The following is a 26,023-nucleotide window of genomic DNA, read 5'->3' as shown; positions in this document are numbered from 1 at the left end:
CACTCCGGAACGGGTCACCGGTAATCGGTGGCCACTTGGAGACACTTCAGAAATTGCAAGGAACCATGTCATGTGACATATCAAAATTCAAGAAATTAAAAACTATGACCATTATAAGCGATGCCAACGTTCTCTGGTTCAACCTGGCCACTCCGGAACGGGTCACCGGTAACCGGTGGCCACTTGGGGACACTTCGGAATTTGCAAGGAACCATGTCATGTGACATATCAAAATTCATCAAATTAAAAACTATGACCATTATAAGCGATGCCAACGTTCTCTGGTCTAACCTGGCCACTCCGGAACGGGTCACCGGTAACCGGTGGCCACTTGGGGACACTTCGGAATTTGCAAGGAACCATGTCATGTGACATATCAAAATTCATCAAATTAAAAACTATGACCATTATTAGCGATGCCAACGTTCTCTGGTCCAACCTGGCCACTCCGGAACGGGTCACCGGTAATCGGTGGCCACTTGGGGACACTTCGGAATTTGCAAGGAACCATGTCATGTGACATAACAAAATTCATCAAATTAAAAACTATGACCATTATAAGTAATGCAAACATTTTCTGGTCCAACCTGGCCACTCCGGAACGGGTCACCGGTAATCGGTGGCCACTTGGAGACACTTCAGAATTTGCAAGGAACCATGTCATGTGACATATCAAAATTCAAGAAATTAAAAACTATGACCATTATTAGCGATGCCAACGTTCTCTGGTTCAACCTGGCCACTCCGGAACGGGTCACCGGTAACCGGTGGCCACTTGGGGACACTTCGGAATTTGCAAGGAACCATGTCATGTGACATATCAAAATTCAAGAAATTAAAAACTATGACCATTATTAGCGATGCCAACGTTCTCTGGTTCAACCTGGCCACTCCGGAACGGGTCACCGGTAACCGATGGCCACTTGGGGACACTTCGGAATTGGCAAGGAACCATGTCATGTGACATATCAAAATTCATCAAATTAAAAACTATGACCATTATAAGCGATGCCAACGTTCTCTGGTTCAACCTGGCCACTCCGGAACGGGTCACCGGTAACCGGTGGCCACTTGGGGACACTTCGGAATTTGCAAGGAACCATGTCATGTGACATATCAAAATTCATCAAATTAAAAACTATGACCATTATAAGCAATGCAAACATTTTCTGGTACAACCTGGCCACTCCGGAACGGGTCACCGGTAATCGGTGGCCACTTGGAGACACTTCAGAATTTGCAAGGAACCATGTCATGTGACATATCAAAATTCAAGAAATTAAAAACTATGACCATTATTAGCGATGCCAACGTTCTCTGGTTCAACCTGGCCACTCCGGAACGGGTCACCGGTAACCGGTGGCCACTTGGGGACACTTCGAAATTTGCAAGGAACCATGTTATGTGACGTATCAAAATTCTTCAAATTAAAAACTGCAACCGTTTGAAGTAATACCAATGTCCTCTGGCCAAACCTGGCCACTCCGGAACGGGTCACCGGTTACCGGTGGCCACTTGGGGACACTTCGGAATTGGCAAGGAACCCTGTCATGTGACGTATCAAATTCTTGAAAACAAAAACTATGACCAGTTAAAATTATATCATCGTCCTCTAGCACAACCTGGTCACTTCGTAATTTGCAAGTTACCATGTCATGTAACGTATCAAAATCCTTCAAATTAAAATGTATTACCATTTTAATTGATGCCATGGCTCAATTCGAACACTTCAGGATTTGCAACAAAAATACAAAAATACAAAATTACAAAAAATAGAAAATACAAAAATACATAAATGCAATAATACAAAATTACAAAAATACAAAAATACAAAAATACAAAAATACAAAAATACAAAAATACAAAAATACAAAAATACAAAAATACAAAAATACAAAAATACAAAAATACAAAAATACAAAAATACAAAAATACAAAAATACAAAAATACAAAAATACAAAAATACAAAAATACAAAAATACAAAATACAAAAATACAAAAATACAAAATACAAAATACAAAATACAAAAATACAAAAATACAAAATACAAAATACAAAAATACAAAAATACAAAAATACAAAATACAAAAATACAAAATACAAAAATACAAAAACAAAAATACAAAAATACAAAAATACAAAATACAAAAATACAAAAATACAAAAATACAAAAATACAAAATACAAAAATACAAAATACAAAATACAAAAATACAAAAATACAAAAATACAAAAATACAAAAATACAAAAATACAAAAATACAAAAATACAAAAATACAAAAATACAAAAATACAAAAATACAAAAATACAAAATACAAAAATACAAAATACAAAAATACAAAATACAAAATACAAAATACAAAAATACAAAAATACAAAAATACAAAAATACAAAAATACAAAAATACAAAATACAAAAATACAAAATACAAAAATACAAAAATACAAAATACAAAATACAAAATACAAAAATACAAAAATACAAAAATACAAAAATACAAAATACAAAATACAAAAATACAAAAATACAAAAATACAAAAATACAAAAATACAAAAATACAAAAATACAAAAATACAAAAATACAAAATACAAAAATACAAAAATACAAAAATACAAAAATACAAAAATACAAAATACAAAAATACAAAAATACAAAAATACAAAAATACAAAATACAAAAATACAAAAATACAAAAATACAAAAATACAAAAATACAAAATACAAAATACAAAATACAAAAATACAAAAATACAAAAATACAAAATACAAAAATACAAAAATACAAAAATACAAAATACAAAAATACAAAAATACAAAATACAAAAATACAAAATACAAAAATACAAAATACAAAAATACAAAAATACAAAAATACAAAAATACAAAAATACAAAAATACAAAAATACAAAAATACAAAAATACAAAATACAAAAATACAAAAATACAAAATACAAAAATACAAAAATACAAAAATACAAAAATACAAAATACAAAAATACAAAATACAAAAATACAAAATACAAAAATACAAAAATACAAAATACAAAAATACAAAATACAAAATACAAAAATACAAAAATACAAAAATACAAAAATACAAAAATACAAAAATACAAAAATACAAAAATACAAAAATACAAAAATACAAAAATACAAAAATACAAAATACAAAATACAAAAATACAAAAATACAAAAATACAAAAATACAAAAATACAAAATACAAAAATACAAAAATACAAAATACAAAAATACAAAAATACAAAATACAAAAATACAAAAATACAAAATACAAAAATACAAAAATACAAAAATACAAAATACAAAAATACAAAAATACAAAAATACAAAAACAAAAATACAAAAATACAAAAATACAAAATACAAAAATACAAAAATACAAAAATACAAAAATACAAAAATACAAAAATACAAAAATACAAAAATACAAAAATACAAAAATACAAAAATACAAAAATACAAAAATACAAAAATACAAAATACAAAAATACAAAAATACAAAAATACAAAAATACAAAATACAAAATACAAAATACAAAAATACAAAAATACAAAAATACAAAATACAAAAATACAAAAATACAAAATACAAAAATACAAAAATACAAAATACAAAATACAAAAATACAAAATACAAAATACAAAATACAAAAATACAAAATACAAAAATACAAAAATACAAAAATACAAAATACAAAATACAAAAATACAAAAATACAAAATACAAAATACAAAATACAAAAATACAAAAATACAAAATACAAAAATACAAAAATACAAAAATACAAAAATACAAAAATACAAAAATACAAAAATACAAAAATACAAAAATACAAAAATACAAAAATACAAAAATACAAAAATACAAAAATACAAAAATACAAAAATACAAAAATACAAAAATACAAAAATACAAAAATACAAAAATACAAAAATACAAAAATACAAAAATACAAAAATACAAAAATACAAAAATACAAAAATACAAAAATACAAAAATACAAAAATACAAAAATACAAAAATACAAAAATACAAAAATACAAAAATACAAAATACAAAAATACAAAAATACAAAATACAAAAATACAAAAATACAAAATACAAAAATACAAAATACAAAAATACAAAATACAAAAATACAAAAATACAAAAATACAAAAAAAAATACAAAATACAAAAATACAAAAATACAAAAATACAAAAATACAAAAATACAAAAATACAAAAATACAAAAATACAAAAATACAAAAATACAAAAATACAAAAATACAAAAATACAAAAATACAAAAATACAAAAATACAAAAAATTAAAAAAGCGCGCCTTAATTTTATTTCATTTTTTTTTAATTCTGTTATTCTTTTATTGGATTCGGTTTTGTCACCATTAAAAAAAAATTGCAACGCCACTTCAAAAGTGAGAATAATAATACTTATAGTTTATTAAATTTTAAATATTTTTTTATTCATAAAATAATTCAAAAGCTTCAATTACTTCAAATACTTGAAACACCTGGAATACTCAAAATAATTAAAATATTTTAAATACTTGAAATCCTGGAATTGCTTCAAATTTTTAAAATACCAGAAAATATTGATGTTCTTGAAATCTTGAAATACCTGAAACACATGAAATACTTGAAATACTTGAAATACTTGAAATACTTGAAATACTTGAAATACTTGAAATACTTGAAATACTTGAAATACTTGAAATACTTGAAATACTTGAAATACTTGAAATACTTGAAATACTTGAAATACTTGAGATACTTGATTTATTTGAAATACTTGAAATTTATCAATTATGTTAAATACTCGAATAACTTAAAATAAAAAAAAATTCGTGATACTTTATGTAAAAGAAATATATATTAAATTATTGTAGAGAATACTTTGATCAAATTTCCTATTTGCAAAATTTTCACTCAAATATGAATAAAATTAATATGAACCTTAACAAAGCCTTCGCACTCCCCACCCTTCCCCCATCATTACGTAAAATAAAAACACTCCCTAATTCCTTTAAATTATCATCCTCACTTCTCCCCTAGTGGGCAATTCCCCCTTACAAAACTTACCTGACCATCTTCCCTTAAAAGCCGAGTCGTCGAAAATCCTATCTGACTTCTATCCATTTCACAAAACTCTTCAAAAATCATTCTGAAAAACACCGATCAAAACAACACCGCTGGTCAGCACGTCAAAACACGTCTGTTTTCCAAGCGTTACGGTCGACTTCAAAAAAGTAACGCAAAATTTTGGGCTTTGCACACTGATCACAACGTGGTGAACTAGTTCACAACTTTATGAAGTGCATATCATGATTTCATGATTTTCGTACCATGATTTCATGAATTTGTTCACGTTTCCATGAACACGTTTGTTTGCTAAATTCATGATGTTTTGTTCATGGCTACGGGAACGCTTTTTTTTGCGTGTAAGTAAAAAAAAAAACAAAAAAAATCATCCTAATCCAGAATGCAAAAGAAATCTCTGTCTCAAAAAAATTATCAAATGCCAAAAACTAAATACATTTCATTATTACAAAACTTTATTACCAAAACTAAATGTTTTCATAAAGCTCCCAAAGCAATGACCAAAACCAAAATTTATCAACAGTGTTGCCAGCCCCAACAACACAACAAACGTTCCGCACCACATGGCATAATTTTTAAGGCCATCTGTGACCACACGCAAACCACACCGAAAAAAAACATACACCAAAGCTCTCTGTATTGCCCACTGAATCTATAAAATAAACCCCTCTCTTTTCACATCCCACTTGGTGGTGATGGTGGTGGAGGTGGCTCACTCTAACCGGGGTTGTTTATAGGGACCAATTTTTGCCTTTCCCGTATATCGAGCAGAACAATGTTAAAGGGCCAAACACGAAATAAAACGTCAATTTTGGAAGTCGTGAACTGTGTTCACACAATTCACGATTTTTAGTTGAAACTTTTTCTGCAATACGCCCTTTTGCCTTGTCCTGCTCGAGCAGTCCACCCATAAAACTCGCCACAAGTTGATACACATGCACTCTCTCTCTCCTCGGTGCAGCACAGAGTCTATATAGAGACATCCAGAACCGGCCACACCGCCATGACGATGGCCACGACGACACTGCACGACGAGGACATTCCACAGCCCGCTTGTCGCTTCGTATATCTAGTTTTGGCCGGAATATGTGACCGTGGGGAACCCCCCCTCCCTAACCACGAGAAAGTTTGCCACCCAATTGTGTGGTTACCAGATTGCGAAAACTGCTGCTGGCACCACTGCACTGAATGACAGTTCAAACTTTGTGTGTGTGTGTGGGTGCGGTTTCGGAAAGTTTAATGTCAATCTGGTGGCTGAGCGCGAAAGTTTTGTATCATCATCAGTTAATTTGTTATTGCTGGCAACCCTGTCCAACACAAGTTGGTTGGCCAATGTTGCACCCAGCATCCCTCTGTTCCAACCTTAGTTCGTGGCTATTGCATTTTCTCATACTTTCCACTGCAATGTCCACCCCCTCGGGGGAGAAAAGATTTCCGCTTCTGTCTTGGGTTGCCACTGTGGTAAAATTGTGTCAAGGATGGGCACGTGTGGTTCCTATATGAATAAAACCACCACAATTTAAGATCAATTTAAACGATTTTTGGGTTTCTTTCCGACAGCGTGTAATTCTGACGTTTATGCAAAGCAGCAGGCTGGGCGAGGCGTCATGGCCTCCTACACCACACAACTGGCCTGGTTCCCATAAAAACAGATAAAACGAAAACAGGTCAGACCACTCCACTGTGAAATTGATGTTGCATCCCCCAAGCCCCACCCACCCCCAACTTCTTTTCAACCGGGTAATGACCAGCTTGTTTTTCCGCCTGATCGGTTCCGGATGGATGCAATTTCTGACGTGAAGGAAGGGACCAAGCGGGTGCAAATCTTCTTACATCAAGAACAAAGCATGCCCAGTTTTTGTGTCTGTCTCTCGGTCGGAAACGTGCAAACAGGAGAGAAAATACTGTGTGCCGAGGTTCACAAATCACTAAGCGGATTATCATAGTTTCCAATTAGAATAGCCGGGGGGAGTTCCGGAACGGAACCGGACTGTCCAGGAGCAAAATCGATTCCTTTATTTTTTGTCCCAACCGTTCCCTGGTTGAAAATCTCACTCGTCACTTGTTACGGAAGCGGAAGCATCGTCGTCCGTGCAGTGCAGAGCCTACTTTGATGGGGATTATAATTTGCTTCAAAATGCCCTCACTTTTCCGAAACGAACGCACGAAATCAATTTGTCCAATTTTCCTCGCAATCTAAATATTTATATTCAATGGAATCAATCTAATTTTCCGAAGGGAGTTACGAGTGCGTGTTATGAAAATTAAATTTTGACCCGGGCACCACACCTGCTATTCACCACGTTGGGGCCCAACCTTGGGCGATTATGCGGCGCTCGCGACGAGCAATTGTTTTGATTCAATTTTAACCCGCATGATATATGCATGAGAGCCTTGTTATGGTGGTTCTAGGCTTATGCACTGTTACAAAGATACACATTGTTTTCAAAACTTAAAGTTAATTATTAAAATTGAAAATTTTTAATTCATGCTACTATTTTCAATGTTTAAAAAAAAAAGAAAATTGAAGATCTGGCAACCCTGTCAAAAATTATACATAGGTGATGGATTTTTAAAAATATGTTTTTATGCCTCATCTTAAATAATTTAATTGAAATAATGAAAAAGAGCAATTCTCTACCAAAACCGGAAATGAATTTTATTTGTATTTTTTGATTTGGCTCAAACTTTGTGGGGGCCTTCCCTATGACTAAATAAGCTATTTTGTGTCATTGGTTCACCCATACAAGTCTCCATACAATTTTGGCTGCTGTCCATACAAAAATGGCATGTAAATATTCAAACAGCTGTAACTTTTGAGTGAACTTTCTGATCAATTTGTAGGTATTGTTGAGGTATTGTTGAGCATTTTAAATGGGCGTAATATTCAATGTTTGGCCCTTTTAAATTGTTAGTCTTGATTTAAAAAATTTCAAAGCATTTTTTTCGAAAATATCGGAAATCTCACGAATGTTTTATGTATTAACATTGAAAATCGGACCATTAGTTGCTGAGATATCGTCATTAGAAGATGGTGGGTTGTTTTGCTGAGATTAAGAAAACTTCAATTTTCGTGTTTCTTTTTCTTAAAGCGGCTGTATCTCAGCAACCCGAGGTCCAATCTTCAATGTCTCTTAGACAATTTTATATTTTCTGAACTTTTCAAAAATAATATTTTTAGAAATGGTCACTATTTTTAAAAATTGAAAAACTGCAAATATTTCGCTAAAATCAAACTTTCGGTGGCTATATCTTGAAAACGGAACCCTTAATCAAAAATCTGTAAAGTACTTTTCGATTGCAAATTCAATTTTGCATTAAAAAATAATGTCAAACTTGTTTTTGCATGAAACTTTGATTTTTGTCAAAAATCACAATTTTTTCAAAAATTCATAACTCGGCGGCAGATTTTTTGACCATGTTTCTCTATGGCTCAAAAGTTGCGGATTTTTGTCCCCTAAAACATATCAAAAAATCTCGAAAATCAAAAAATACGTATTTAGGGAAATTGAGTTTTAGTGAAAAAAAAGTTGATTAAAAAATCTGCAATTTTTTTTTCCGTGTACCTATTTTATTCTCAAAAGTCCTCAACAATACCTACAACTTTGCCGAAGACACCTAATTGATCAGAAAGTTCACTCAAAAGTTACAGCTGTTTGAATATTTACATACCATTTTTGTATGGACAGCAGCCAAAATTGTATGGAGACTTGTATGGGTGAACCAATGACGCAAAATAGCTTATTTGGTCATGAGAAGACCCCCACAAAGTTTGAGTCAAATAAAAAAGTATAAAAAAATGGTCGAAATCGGCCGATTTCGTAGAGAGTTGCTCAAAAATCAAATTTTCATTGAGCTTTAAATAAGTTTTGCAATAGATTTTAACGTTGTAATCATAAACAAAACTTACTATGGGTCATTCCATCTGAAGCGGAACAGCATTCGAAAATTACCCTCTCCGATCCTGCTCAAATTTGGCAGGGCCGTTGATACTATCAAAACATGCAAGAATCCCGAATTTCATCCAAATCGGACCACCCCCTCTATTTTTGTACCTCCCCAAAAAATCGACTTTTTGGCGATTTTTGACCAAACCTCCTAGTTTCAAACGACGATAACTCAGGAACCACAAATCTTAGAGGGTCGGTCTTAGACCCAATTTTGAAGGAAATTGGACGTAGAATCCATTTCCGTGATCAAAATTTAGAATTATTTATTTTTTCTACCTGTATTGCGCAATTGAAAACTTTAAACGGCCGTATCTCAAAACACCCCAACTTATTTTTTTGATTTGACCTCACCATCGTGTTCCCCGGCCAATTTTACATAAGAATCACTTATCGACAGAAATGAATATGTTTCGTTCCAGAGATATCGAATTTTAAAGTTTTGTGTTTTCGAGATTACCTACATCAGCTTCATTCGCCGCATCTGCTAGAAGCACACTGGTGGGCTGATCAATAACTGCTACCTGGTCATTTATTGAAATAATATTTCATCATAAATAATCTTTATCAAATTGAGCAAAAATTTACTGTATAACACTGTAGGAAACTGGAGTTTAATCACGAATGTTTATCTGCTCAAAAAATGAATAAAGTGAATTTCTGTGCTAACCCACAGGACAGAGCAATAACGACACACAGTAAAGGGCAGAATTGGATTCCGACGGAGCGACCAGAAAAATGCAATTAATCTTGTTAGTAACACTGAACAATAAGTGCACGATACATTATTGAGTAAAAAATATGAATTAAAATGAATAAAATTTGTTGATTTGTTGTACTCTAGTGAAGGACGATCACAAGGAGTAGGAAAAGGATTTCTGGAAAGTATAAAACTGAAAAATGTAAGAAAATCACAAAGTTTGATCTGCTGCAAAGCGGCTAATTCTCCAAACTTAGTTGCGATGATTTCGACATCGTCCGAACAACAGTGTTTTTTTTCTTCTGTCATTCTTGGATTCTTGGAACACAATACGGCTGCTGTCCTCACGTAGAAGGATTTTTTAAAATTAAATGTACCTTGACCAAAATCATCTTTTAATCAAATGGAGCTGGCTCACAATATAAAAATTGATTTAATATGATCAATTTTTTAAACCATAAATCAGATTTGCCAAATTATGGTAAAGTGTCAATAATAAACTATAATAATAATAATAAAGCAGGTTTTGGGGTTTTTGCTGAATGGTACTATTTTGCTACCACCCATGATAAAGGCCCTAGTCATGGCCTCGGAGGTTCTCAAAAACGGTTAGCAACACGTAAATAAACGGTGCATTCAAAATAACCCAATAAATATTTTTTTCACAAAAATAGATTGATCAAGGTAGGGGAACAGCATCTAATTCCAGCGTTCTTCTAATGTTGCCATATCAGCGCTTTGGCATTCAATTACAGCTGATTAAAATCGTTTTCAACTGAAATCGAGTGATAAATAGCTCAATAAGAAGTGAACAAGCAAGTTTCTATCAAAAGTTTTGCAAAATTTGTTGTTTAATGAGCAAATTGGACGAAACTAGGAGCGAGGACTTAACCTGCCAAACATACGAGAATTTGCGTAAAATTATAAAAATATAAATTAAATTAATTATCTCCCAGAACACCAGGTAGCAGTTATTGATCAGCCCGCCTGTGCGCTTCTAGCAGATGCGGCGAATGAAGCTGATGTAGGTAATCTCGGAAACACAAAATTTTAAAATTCGATATCTCTGGAACGAAACATATTCATTTCTGTCGATAAGTGATTCTTATGTAAAATTGGCCGGGGAACACGATGGTGAGGTCAAATAAAAAAAATAAGTTGGGGTGTTTTGAGATACGGCCGTTTAAAGTTTTCAATTGCGCAATACAGGTAGAAAAAATAAATTAATCAACATTTTGATCACGGAAATGGATTCTACGTCCAATTTCCTTCAAAATTGAGTCTAAGACCGACCTTCTAAGATTTGTGGTTCCTGAGCTATCGCCGTTCGAAACTAGGAGGTTTGGTCAAAAATCGCCAAAAAGTCGATTTTTTGGGGAGGTACAAAAATGGAGGGGGTGGTCCGATTTGGATGAAATTCGGGATTCTTACATGTTTTGATAGTATCAACAGCTCTGCCAAATTTGAGCAGTATCGGAGAGGGTAATTTTCAAATTTGCACTTTTTCGTGCACAGTTGAGATGGAATGACCCCTATGCAATCCTTTTATGAGAAATATTTTCATATTTTGAAAAAAAAAATTCAAATTTAATGTACGTGCCAAAAGAGTATCACATTTTCGAGAATTTCGATAGATTCGATAGAAATGTATAACTTTTTAAATTTTAATTGTAATTTTTTTAATACTCAAATTTTTCACAAATGTTATGCTTATGAAATCTGATTTTTTTTTTAAATCAGGCCGTTGCAAATATTTCAAAATTGGTCCGAAAAATCAGGGGGCAAAAAAATTTTTTTCCAAAAAACTTCAAAATTTCCATGAAAATATAAGTCTAATCAACTGAAAACAATCTTTGGTCGCAACGGCCTTAAACTGTAATAAAAATACACACTTTTTTATTAGATTTTTTGATTTTATTGTTTAAAATCAAAAGTGAAAAATGCAGAGTGTTTTGTTTCTTCTAAAAACTATAACTATAATTTATCAAAAATGTGTTTCTGAAAACTGCGCATTTTCGAAATAGAATATTTCAAATTTAAGTTTTTTTTACAATATGGGTATCAAATGATCGGAAATTTTTCTTAGATTTTAGAAGTAATAATATTTTTTTACGAAATACATTTCTTTTTTCACAAAACCAAGTATTTTTGAGAACTTATTTATAATTTTGGTTTGAATCGAGATTTTTTCGAACATTTCAATGGCAATTTTCTTTTAAATGCTCAAAAAATTTCCCAAAACTACGTATTTTTGAAAAAAATATTTAAAATTTTTGTTTCTACAATATTAGTATCTAATGTTCGGGAATTTTGCATAACTTTCAAAAATCAAAAAAAAACAATACATTTTTTGAGAGTACTCAAAATTTTCGCAAAACTTCGAATTTTCGAAAAAAAAATACAATTTTTTATATTCACGATGTGGCTATCGAATGATCGGAAATTTTAATATATTTGATGCTAATGCAATTTTTATTAACTCAAATTTTTCACAAAACTATGCAATTTCGAAAAAATACTCAAAATTTAAGTTTTTAAAATATGGGTATGCAATGACCGGAAATTTGCACAACTTTAGAATGATTTGAGAGTACTTAAAATTTTTCACAAAACTACGCATTTTTCATTCTTTCATTCGTTTTTATAGTCACAAACCTTAGGATAATCGTAGCCTTGGATAATCGAGACTGGGCGTTTTTTTTTCAATTTAAAAAAACTGACATTTTGGGTATGTTTTCGAAAATAGGTAGTTATGGTTTTTTTTTTGTGGGTATTTCTAAATTTTATTATTATTATCAAAATGTATGATAATATTCCGATTATTTGATACCCATATTGTTGAAAACTTATTTTATTAGTATTTTTCGAAAATACGTAGTTTTGTGATTTTTCTAGAATGTATTTTCGAAAATTTTGTCATAACTAAGTAATGTATGCAAAATTCACTATCATTTGATACCCATATTTTACAAAACAAGAATTATGAGAATTTTTAGAATTTTTGAGTTGACAGTAATATCACAGAGTAACCCAGAGTGCCCAGTCCGAAGAAATGTCATTAAATTTTTTGGCTCCATAAGGTTTGCTGGTAGCAGGCGTGCGATGTACCTGCGATGTACCACCAAGTTGAACCAAAAATCAAGAGGCAGTGCGAACTCTGTCTTACTCTGTGGTAATATTTAAATTAAGAAATGACAAAAATTGAAAACAAAAATATAAGTTTTTTATAAATTCTGAAATTCATCCAAAATTGAATTATTTTTCAACGTGTAAATCAGTTCCAAACTGGTCTGCGAACAATAATTCGTATTCACCAGACGGTGCAAAATTTCTGTCCAACCGATATTTCTCCCCCACCCTTCATTTCCAACGAACCAAACCAGACCCTCAAATGAGTGATTGCCCTCGTTTCCCCCAATCACTCAATCATCCCAATGTATCGAACCGTTCTCGGTTTTGAAAGGGAGAAATATTTTGCGTGATACTAGGCAGCATGGAGCAGGACGACACCACCTATCAGACGGATGCTGATTACCTTCCGTCTACCACACCCCGCTTGACGATCTGCTTGAATCTGAATGCTGCCAATCATTTGGACAACTCCGTACTCTGTGTTGTGGGCGCAAAAAGATGAAAGTAACTGGAGATGTCTTTCTTTCCATCGATTGCGCCAAACGAGATCAACTTCACAGAGCAATTGCTTCTTCTTGAATCTAGATTGTTGATGAACGATACCCCTTCGAACCAATTGTCTACCAACCTTACAGTTTTTGCGGCGCTGACGATTGGGTGGAATCTGAAATTAGGAAAAAAAAGAAGAAGTTGATAAAACCTGCCAAAATTTTAAGTAAGCAGCATGTTTTGATTTGAGCGGATTGCAGCCTGGATTTCGTCATGTATACGTGATGATTTTTCAAAACGGTTTTCCAAAGAATTGATTAGTTGGAAAGAGTTGATGCTCCACTTTTTTAAGAGGATAAGGGAAAATCTTCACGGTATCCCAAAATAAGTTTCGCTTGGAGTTGAAATTTAAATTTATCCAAGACTCAAACCAGAAACGAAAAATTCTTTTTTTTTTTAAATGACAAAACGTATAACAAATCTTGAAACTTCTGAACAGTAGACAACTTTCAAGAGTCTCAGCCCCAACAATTTCGGGGGAAACCCACCCTATGACAACCCAAAAATCCGCGCCAGAAAGGCAAGGGAGCATTCTCCCCAGACGCTAGTAAAACCGTAAAGTACAAAGATTCTCTCCCTTAACGACTTGTACGTACCCCCGCTCGGTAAAAATGAATCCCGAAAGTTCCCGCGCGTCGTGGAGCTGGTGGAAATGGCAGGGAAATGTGAGTTTCCCACATCCATCCCCGGGTATAGTTGTAAGGCAAATATGCTCATATTTCGCCACCACCACCGCTCTATGCTGTTTGAATATGCAAATCAGTGGCAAAGTATTCTTCTGATGATGGCTTCTTCTCTCCGCGCGTGTAACTGCGAGGGAATCTCGTCCAATATCGTCGTCGTGTGTCTGGAAGTTGTACTTTCGAATTGTTTCGCGCCACTTTTTTTTGTTGCGATTCTATCTGGAAAAGTTTTTGCCCTCTCGTGTTAAGTGGCAGCATTCTCACAGAACGAATCAAAATATGGTATCCGAGGAAACGATGCAAAATGGTACTCAATTACATTCAAAAAACATGAATATGTGTGTTCTTGAAACGATGGATCAGTTTGAAGAAAAATTGAGAAGAATTTCTAGCGATGAAAATATTCCAACATATTGGTTTGTGTCTAGGGTTTGACAGTTGGAAACAGTGTTGCCAGTTTTATTTTAATTTTTTTTCGACAAATTTACAATTTTGTCAATTTTGACGATTTTGACAATTTTGACAATTTTGACAAATTTGACAATTTTGACAATTTTGACAATTTTGACAATTTTGACAATTTTGACAATTTTGACAATTTTGACAATTTTGACAATTTTGACAATTTTGACAATTTTGACAATTTTGACAATTTTGACAATTTTGACAATTTTGACAATTTTGACAATTTTGACAATTTTGACAATTTTGACAATTTTGACAATGTTGACAATTTTGACAATTTTGACAATTTTGACAATTTTGACAATTTTGACAATTTTGACAATTTTGACAATTTTGACAATTTTGTAAATTTTGACAATTTTGACAATTTTGACAATTTTGACAATTTTGACAATTTTGACAATTTTGACAATTTTGACAATTTTGACAATTTTGACAATTTTGACAATTTTGACAATTTTGTCAATTTTGACAATTTTGACAATTTTGACAATTTTGACAATTTTGACCATTTTGACAATTTTGACAATTTTGACAATTTTGACAATTTTGACAATTTTGACAATTTTGACAATTTTGATAATTTTGTCAATTTTGTCAATTTTGACAATTTTGACAATTTTGACAATTTTGACAATTTTGACAATTTTGACAATTTTGACAATTTTGACAATTTTGACAATTTTGACAATTTTGACAATTTTGTCAATTTTGACAATTTTGACAATTTTGACAATTTTGACAATTTTGACCATTTTGACAATTTTGACAATTTTGACAATTTTGACAATTTTGACAATTTTGACAATTTTGACAATTTTGATAATTTTGTCAATTTTGTCAATTTTGACAATTTTGACAATTTTGACAATTTTGACAATTTTGACAATTTTGACAATTTTGACAATTTTGACAATTTTGACAATTTTGACAATTTTGACAATTTTGACAATTTTGACAATTTTGACAATTTTGTAAATTTTGACAATTTTGACAATTTTGACAATTTTGACAATTTTGACAATTTTGACAATTTTGACAATTTTGACAATTTTGACAATTTTGACAATTTTGACAATTTTGACAATTTTGTCAATTTTGACAATTTTGACAATTTTGACAATTTTGACAATTTTGACCATTTTGACAATTTTGACAATTTTGACAATTTTGACAATTTTGACAATTTTGACAATTTTGACAATTTTGATAATTTTGTCAATTTTGTCAATTTTGACAATTTTGACAATTTTGACAATTTTGACAATTTTGACAATTTTGACAATTTTGACAATTTTGACAATTTTGACAATTTTGACAATTTTGACAATTTTGTCAATTTTGACAATTTTGACAATTTTGACAATTTTGACAATTTTGACCATTTTGACAATTTTGACAATTTTGACAATTTTGACAATTTTGACAATTTTGACAATTTTGACAATTTTGATAATTTTGTCAATTTTGTCAATTTTGACAATTTTGACAATTTTGACAATTTTGACAATTTTGACAATTTTGACCATTTTGACAATTTTGACAATTTTGACAATTTTGACAATTTTGACAATTTTGACAATTTTGACAATTTTGATAATTTTGTCAATTTTGTCAATTTTGTCAATTTTGACAATTTTGACAATTTTGACAATTTTGACAATTTTGACAATTTTGACAATTTTGACAATTTTGACAATTTTGACAATTTTGACAATTTTGACAATTTTGACAATTTTGACAATTTTGACAATTTTGACAATTTTGTCAATTTTGACAATTTTGACAATTTTGACAATTTTGACAATTTTGACAATTTTGACAATTTTGACAATTTTGACAATTTTGACAATTTTGACAATTTTGACAATTTTGACAATTTTGACAATTTTGACAATTTTGACAATTTTGACAATTTTGACAATTTTGACAATTTTGACAATTTTGACAATTTTGACAATGTTGACAATTTTGACAATTTTGACAATTTTGACAATTTTGACAATTTTGACAATTTTGACAATTTTGACAATTTTGACAATTTTGACAATTTTGACAATTTTGACAATTTTGACAATTTTGACAATTTTGACAATTTTGACAATTTTGACAATTTTGACAATTTTGACAATTTTGACAATGTTGACAATTTTGACAATTTTGACAATTTTGACAATTTTGACAATTTTGACAATTTTGACAATTTTGACAATTTTGACAATTTTGACAATTTTGACAATTTTGACAATTTTGACAATTTTGACAATTTTGACAATTTTGACAATTTTGTCAATTTTGACAATTTTGACAATTTTGACAATTTTGACAATTTTGACCATTTTGACAATTTTGACAATTTTGACAATTTTGACAATTTTGACAATTTTGACAATTTTGTCAATTTTGTCAATTTTGACAATTTTGACAATTTTGACAATTTTGACAATTTTGACAATTTTGACAATTTTGACAATTTTGACAATTTTGACAATTTTGACAATTTTGACAATTTTGACAATTTTGACAATTTTGACAATTTTGACAATTTTGACAATTTTGACAATTTTGACAATTTTGACAATTTTGACAATTTTGACAATTTTGACAATTTTGACAATTTTGACAATTTTGACAATTTTGACAATTTTGACAATTTTGACAATTTTGACAATTTTGTCAATTTTGACAATTTTGACAATTTTGACAATTTTGACAATTTTGACAATTTTGACAATTTTGACAATTTTGACAATTTTGACAATTTTGACAATTTTGACAATTTTGACAATTTTGACAATTTTGACAATTTTGACAATTTTGACAATTTTGACAATTTTGACAATTTTGACAATTTTGACAATTTTGACAATTTTGACAATTTTGACAATTTTGACAATTTTGACAATTTTGACAATTTTGACAATTTTGACAATTTTGACAATTTTGACAATTTTGACAATTTTGACAATTTTGACAATTTTGTCAATTTTGACAATTTTGACAATTTTGACAATTTTGACAATTTTGACAATTTTGACAATTTTGACAATTTTGACAATTTAGACAATTTTGACAATTTTGATAATTTTGTCAATTTTGTCAATTTTGACAATTTTGACAATTTTGACAATTTTGACAATTTTGACAATTTTGACAATTTTGACAATTTTGACAATTTTGACAATTTTGACAATTTTGACAATTTTGACAATTTTGACAATTTTGACAATTTTGACAATTTTGACAATTTTGACAATTTTGACAATTTTGACAATTTTGACAATTTTGACAATTTTGACAATTTTGACAATTTTGACAATTTTGACAATTTTGACAATTTTGACAATTTTGACAATTTTGACAATTTTGACAATTTTGACAATTATGACAATTATGACAATTTTGTCAATTTTGACAATTTTGACAATTTTGACAATTTTGACAATTTTGACAATTTTGACAATTTTGACAATTTTGACAATTTTGACAATTTTGACAATTTTGAGTTTTATTTTCATTTTTTTTCGACAAATTTATGTTTGAAATTAAATTTGTTTATTTTTTTTATATTTTTGATTTGGGCATCAGCTAAAAAACGTGTATTAGTGAGTGGTCCAACCCAATACCCGGTGGCCGGCAGCGAAATTATGGGAAAGTATAATTTTCCTTTCAATGGGAAACGCTCTCGTTACAATGCAAAAGGGCATATGTATCTGCCGATCGGAGTGATAGTGTCGAAACGGCGCTAAGCATGCAAACATACATTTATTTGTTTCACACATACACCCTCGCACACACTCATCCGACTCGTTTGCATCTTCTTCCGAGTGCCAGAAGCATTTTTCGTGTAGAGTAGCTTTCAGAACAAAAAAGAAATCTGCAACTTGCAGTGCAATGCAGACGAAGGTAATCACATCATTTTCGTTCCGGAAAATTTGTAAAATCTCCCCGTTTCCACACACACTTGGGAAACAATTGCAACAGACTGCGAGAGGTGGGGGAAAAAAGTGCATTTCCCTCCGTGCAATTGAATAGAAAAGCAGATGATTCGTTATCGAAACCCCGTCGCAGTCGTCGTCGTTGTAAGGACGAAACACAACACACAATAACGGAAAGTGCTTCTCCAATTGCAACGGGAATCTCTCTCTCTGCAAAATGGCTATCGTTTGCTCGACTCGCAGCCCGAGGTGGAATTGCATGTGAAATAAGCACCGCAAATAAATTAGTTTTATCGTATTGTTCTGGAGCGATCTGGATGGTGGTGGTTGCCAGGAGAATTTTACGTTGGACTAGATTAACCCTCTGGAAGAATATGTACAAATGATTTTAACAAAGAAAAAACGAATTTTTAATCTGTGAACTTTGGTCACGAATTGACCAGAAGTTATTTAAAAAAATCATGATAATTCCAAGGTTATTCACGATTTCATGAATTTAAATTCATGATTTAAGTGTTCACGATTTTATGGATTTTATTCATGAGCTCAGTATTCCTGATTTCATTAATTTTGTTCATGATTTCAATATTCACGATTTAATGAATTTTATTCTTGACTTAAGTATTCACGATTTCATTAATTAAATTCATGATTTTAGTATTCACGAATTCTTTGATTCTATTCATAGTTTCAGTATTCACGATTTCATTATTCACGATTTCAGAATTGTCAATTTCATGGATTTCATTCATGATTTCAAGATTCACGATTTCATGGATTTTATTCATGTTTTCAGTATTCACGATTTCATGGATTTTATTCACGATTTCAGAATTGTCAATTTCATTCATGATTTCAAGATTCACGATTTCATGGATTTTATTCAGGATTTCAGAATTGTCAATTTCATGGATTTCATTCATGAATTCAAGATTCACGATTTCATGGATTTTATTCTTGATTTAAGTGTTCACGATTTCATTAATTTAATTCATGATTTTAGTATTCACGAATTCATTAATTCTATTCATAATTTCAGTATTCACGATTTCATGGATTTTATTCACGATTTCAGAATTGTCAATTTCATTCATGATTCCAGTAATCACGATTTCATGGATTTTATTCACGTTTACAGAATTGTCAATTTCATTCATGATTTCAAGATTCACGATTTCATGGATTTTATTCAGGATTTCAGAATTGTCAATTTCATGGATTTCATTCATGATTTCAAGATTCACGATTTTATGGATTTTATTCTTGATTTAAGTGTTCACGATTTCATTAATTTAATTCATGATTTAAGTATTCACGAATTCATTAATTCTATTCATAATTTCAGTATTCACGATTTCATGGATTTTATTCACGATTTCAGAATTGTCAATTTCATGAATTTCATTCATGTTTTCAATATTCACGATTTCATGGATTTTATTCACGATTTCAGAATTGTCAATTTCATTCATGATTTCAAGATTCACGATTTCATGGATTTTATTCTTGACAAGCTAACCCCGACAAACTTCGTCTTGTCATTTTTTCACTTCTTGACGTTTTTAGCCTCCTGTGATCAAAATTTGATTTTACGCAACTTTTCCCATACAATCTGCAGATCTTCCGGAATCGGTTCCGGAATGGCCAAAGTTGTCACTCTTTAGCGTAAGAACCTTCCTTGGGCTTATATGAACCCAACGCAGCAAAGAGCGCTCCGATCCGACTTTCCGTTATCAACTGATGCGCGTTCGAACAATACCGTCGAAATTTTTTATATATATAGATTTAAGTATTCACGATTTCATCAATTTAATTCATGATTTTAGTATTCACGAATTCATTAATTCTATTCATAATTTCAGTATTCACGATTTCATGGATTTTATTCACGATTTCAGAATTGTCAATTTCATTCATGATTTCAGTAATCACGATTTCATGGATTTTATTCACGATTTCAGAATTGTCAATTTCATGGATATCATTCATGATTTCAGTATTCACGATATCATGGATTTTATTCTTGATTTTAGTATTCATGATTTCATGAATATTATTCATGATTGCACGATTTCATGAATTTTATTCAAGATTTTAGTACTCACGGTTTCATGAATTTTATTCAGGATTTCAGTATTTAAGATTTCATGGATTTTATTCACGATTTCAGAATTGTCAATTTCATGGATATCATTCATGATTTCAGTATTCACGATTTCATGGATTTTAGTATTCACGATTTCATGAATATTATTCATGATTTAAGTATTCACGAATCCATTAATTCTATTCATGATTTTAGTTTTCACGATTTCATGAATTTTATTCATGATTTTAGATTTCACGATTTCATGAATTTTATTCATGATTTTAGAGTTCACGATTGCATGGATTTGATTCATGATTTCAGTAATCACGATTTCATTAATTCTATTCATGATTTCAGTATTTACGATTTCATAAATTTTGTTCAATGAGGTAATAATTTATTTTAAAAAAAACAATGCTTGAGATTAAAAACGGTTAAGGGTTACCAAAGTGTCGACCAAATGACCCCCCAAAATTGCCAAGCTTTCGAGAGCTCCAACTTTGATTGTGGCCAAAGTTACACAAATAACAGCCACACACGCACACATACTCACGGGTGGTCAATTGTACCGGAGTTTTATCGGATTTTCCCCCCATTGTTTCGAAGGGCCGAACGAAAAAGGGCCTCCTACGATGGGCAGAGGCCATCCGAATAAAATGAAGCAATTGAAATTGCTTGTGGGGTAGAAAGTAAGAGGAAAATTGGGTTTTTTTTCTTGTGGTAAGGATTTAGTGTACTTTTATGAACTGAGGATTGTTCGATTGATTTTTTTTCGGGAAACAATAGAACGATGGGCTAAAAATAACCATTTTGAAATAATTGCATTTGGAGTTTGCCAATCAACTAACCTAATCCGGCCTCACCGGGAAAGCCTGTCAACGTCAATAGACAAGAAGGTAAACACAGCCCTCCACATGACATGCTTTGTATGAGTAATCCGTTCGTTTATCCGGAGAAAGTAACCACTTTTTCTGTTGACATTCCCCCCGTTTTCCCCACAACAAACACCTAAATAATGTAGCAACACTACAAACAAACCGTGCTTCTTCGTTAGCCACTTTCCACCCAAGTCAGTCTTCCGACCGGAAATTAATTGCTTTCCTTCAGCAAAAGGGCGATAAAGAACAAGGTCAGGCGGGGGCAGGGCGGGGTCACCCAGGATCACACACATGTCAAGTGCAAGAATTTATTGACAATCCAATTACACGAGCCACTTGTTGCGCACGCAAAACAAAGCAGCAGGCCATGCAGTTTTTGCGTCGTGAGGGGTTACGAATGTGCACGGTTGTCAAAAGTGACATTTTAACGAAAATAAACACGGAGAGAAGTTTACATGAAGATTAGAAATCCAAAATGCATTTTTTAAGTCATTTTGACACTTTCGAAATTGGGTAAATTTCGACAATATCGATAATTTTCAGAATTTTGACAATTTTGTCAATTTTGTCAATATTGACATTTTGTCAATTTTGTCAATTTTAACGATTTCGACAATTTTGTCAATTTTGTCAATTTTAACGATTTCGACAATTTTGTCAATTTTGTCAATTTTGTCAATTTTGTCAATTTTGTCAATTTTGTCAATTTTGTCAATTTTGTCAATTTTGTCAATTTTGTCAATTTTGTCAATTTTGTCAATTTTGTCAATTTTGTCAATTTTGTCAATTTTGTCAATTTTGTCAATTTTGTCAATTTTGTCAATTTTGTCAATTTTGTCAATTTTGTCAATTTTGTCAATTTTGTCAATTTTGTCAATTTTGTCAATTTTGTCAATTTTGTCAATTTTGTCAATTTTGTCAATTTTGTCAATTTTGACAATGTTGACAATTTTGACAATTTTGACAATGTTGACAATTTTGACAATTTTGACAATGTTCACAATTTTGTCAATTTTGTCAATTTTGTCAATTTTGTCAATTTTGTCAATTTTGTCAATTTTGTCAATTTTGTCAATTTTGTCAATTTTGTCAATTTTGTCAATTTTGTCAATTTTGTCAATTTTGTCAATTTTGTCAATTTTGTCAATTTTGTCAATTTTGTCAATTTTGTCAATTTTGTCAATTTTGTCAATTTTGTCAATTTTGTCAATTTTGTCAATTTTGTCAATTTTGTCAATTTTGTCAATTTTGTCAATTTTGTCAATTTTGTCAATTTTGTCAATTTTGACATTTGTGACCTTTTTTTTTGTCATTTTTGACAATTTTTGTCATGTTTTGACAACTTTGACATTTTTGTCATATAGTCATTTTGTTCGCACTATTTTTTTAAGGTTTAAGGTTTTAAGTATCATGGAATTCGTACGAAATAAGACAACAAAGCACAACGACCACAGAATGTCACCTTCACCGAATGTTCCGCAAGTGTGATCCGGTTTCGTATTGATCAAACCCGGAATGTCCTTAGCAAAGAAAACCCCGAGAATGAACTGTCGACCACCGAAAGATGGATGTCAGTAATTAGTCCTAATTGTATTGAGAGAGAGAAGCGGAGTGGGAACACCACGACGACGACAGAAAAGACCTGCCTTCTTTCGTGAGCTGGCACCACTGACTCTGACAGACGACTTGACTTGATTCTGGTATACAACCAAGTCAGCTCTAATCGCATCAGGACGTTCTTTCCGCCATTTTCAGCCTCCCGGCCTGGAACAAGCCAATGATGGGCGATAATGAGGAGGGAAAAGGTTCACTGCCGACGACGAGCGAGGAGCGAGGAAAACGCAAATGAGATAATGAGATGAGCTATGATTTTACATCATTTTCTCATTGAAGTAGGCGGTGCGCGGCTTGGCTTCTTGACGTCTCGACACGTGGTGGAAGCGGCTGACGCAAGCGAAACCAAGGAGGCTGTGACTTTTGATCATTATCTTGTTAGCACGTGTACTTTCTGGAGGGTGGGCGTTTGGAAAAACGGCCTACTGAGATGGATGAAAGAATAATACGACTGACAGAGTTCAAACAAAATTCCGGAACAATGCCACGATTGAAACATCAGTCAGACAATACCGCGCTCACAATGGCACGACGATTAAGTAAATCCCAGTCCCGTTCTGCTCAATTTTCACCTGAGCCAGCACCAGATAATCAACGTCACCTGCAGCGCCGGCTTCATTATCTGCCGGCTGGCAGCACTGTTAAATCCAAACCAAAACCCGGCATTGCCGCGGTGCCCTCTAATCATCCCCAATCAGCGCACATATTCATCGTGTCACCCCGTCTCCCTGCCCTGTGCCAGATCCGGAGTTCCACCCACCGGAAAGGGCCCGGCGCAGTCATCCGCAACTCGCGCGGGAAAACCTCTGCCCCACAATATTGAGTAAATAAATACTGTCGTGTTGTCTTCTCCACCACCCTCCTCTGGAAAATGCTCCGCCAACTTGGATCTGCTGTGAAAAGGCTAATTAGTATTCCAGTGTCGCGTTTAACAGTCGCGAAATTGGCGCTCGTTTTTTCTGCCGTGCAGATTTTGACAGTTGATTGACTGTCACTTTGTTCAAACTCGCGTCAGAAGTTGTTAACTTCAAGCGAACGTAACACAAAACTTTGTCACGCGAATTTCCCTCCGTGCAACTCGTGTTTATTGGATTTTAAGCTTTTCGTCTGACCTGGACCTCAACAACACTCTTCAAATCTGGCACCAACTGCACCGCCGCACCATTTTCCGATCGCAGCTGGCGGTGCCGACGACGACGACGACGGAAAAACCAAAATGAATGGCGGCAATAAATTTGTTTTGTCAGACCGAACCAAGCGAAAATGCGGGTATGTGACGTGGGTGAGTTTTGGGGTGGCTTTTTTTACCGTGTATGCGGGTGCGGGTGGGTTTAATTAAATCAACCAAGTATTGTTATTTATTTGCCGTGTCGATGTCGGTGGTTGGATGGAAAACTTCGATGTTGATGCTGTGGACGGATATTTTATGATATTTTTGGAAAGTTTTTTCCTTCAAACTGTCATCATAACAGCGTGGACTTCAAGCATCCCCGAGAAGCGGCCAGGCCTACTGCGTCACATTAACCGCAGAGTGGATTCTGTGAACGGATCACATTTCACAGAATCTACAGGGCAGGGGGATGCGTGGACATACCGCCATCTCTTTTTTTCAAAACTTCCTTATTTCTTAATTGCTAAATGACACAGAGTAATCACTTCAAATTATACTTTGTTCAGTTTTCCCTACCGTGCTTCCCGCTATTCACAAGCCAAAAATCCTCGCAATGCATCGAGAGCTTCCTGAATAAGTAATAGTTTGCACTTCAGAGACAATATATCCACTGCAGTTGCAGGACCACCAGCAAATGTAACGAGACAGAGTCAACTTTGCACGGTGCATGTAAATCATCATCATCATTTCCGCTGTTGAACACCGACAAAAATACGCGAAGGACGAACCTCACACGTGAAAGCACACACGGCGTCACATAAGAAATTCATACCCCCGGTGAGAGCCAGCAAACTTTTTTTTTTTTCTTCACAACTTATTTTTATTAGGTCCTTTTAGGTGCTACGACCAGGTTAGGACCGAGGATCAAAAATACAACAAATAATAAATAATAAAAAAAAAACGTAACTGAATCAGATGATCATTTTCTCGTGCCATGTGTCAGCAAGTGTGCGATCACGTCAATCTGTTCCTCGGGTGTCTTGCACTGCCTCAAGCGAACTCTGTATTCGCGGTAAATGGCCCACAGCTCCGACTCGCTGTACAGCATCCGTTCACCTTGTTGCTCCTTCGGGGTTGCACCGGCGCCGGTGCCAGTATTTTCGCTACTTCTTCCTGCGGGACGAGGATGTTTCTCTTCCGGTACCGCTCCAGGTAGCGGAGGAAAATCCGCCGCGGTGAACACGGCTCCTGCCGGAGTCTGTTTGTCCTTCTTCCATGCTGGCGGCTTCGGCTTGGACGCCTGCTGCCTCGACTGGATGAACTGCGCACGTTTGGGACAGCTGCGGTCCAGACCCTCGTGGGATCCAGAACAGTTGACACACTTCTTGGCTTGCGTTTCTTCTGCTTTGCACTTTTCTGTGCTGTGGGGACCCCCACAGCTGCTGCACCTGGGCTTGAGATGGCAGTTACTGGTTCCGTGACCGAACTGCAAGCAGTTCTTGCACTGGGTCACGTGCGGTTCTTTGTTCCGGTAGGCCACCCACCGGACGACGACTGGTCCCACTTTCTTTACCTTGTTACTCAACAGCCAGCAAACTTTGAACCATATTTCAATCGAATTACACATTCACGAGTGGGCGGCGCATACACATATAGAAAAGCGCTTCTCATTCAAACGATTCTCGCCGTACATGTAACGGATCATCTAGCCATTCATCCGTCGGAATGCCGACGCGCCGTTCCGAAGGAGCGAACGGGTTTATGAATATCAAATCACAATTCGTCTGTGA

General features: G+C 33.0%; 1 protein-coding gene across 1 annotated transcript in view; it reads left to right on the top strand.

The window, feature by feature from the left end:
- The window catches only part of LOC6052276 (proteoglycan 4), a 176,572-nt gene that overhangs the window by 131,518 nt on the left and 19,031 nt on the right, over positions 1-26,023 (top strand). The window lies entirely within an intron of this gene.

The sequence above is a fragment of the Culex quinquefasciatus genome, chromosome 1 (genome assembly GCF_015732765.1).
Source record: "Culex quinquefasciatus strain JHB chromosome 1, VPISU_Cqui_1.0_pri_paternal, whole genome shotgun sequence".
NCBI classification, from domain to species: Eukaryota; Metazoa; Arthropoda; class Insecta; order Diptera; family Culicidae; genus Culex; species Culex quinquefasciatus.
The sequence above is the reverse complement of the archived record's forward strand: the minus strand, read 5'-3'. Positions and strand labels throughout refer to the sequence as shown.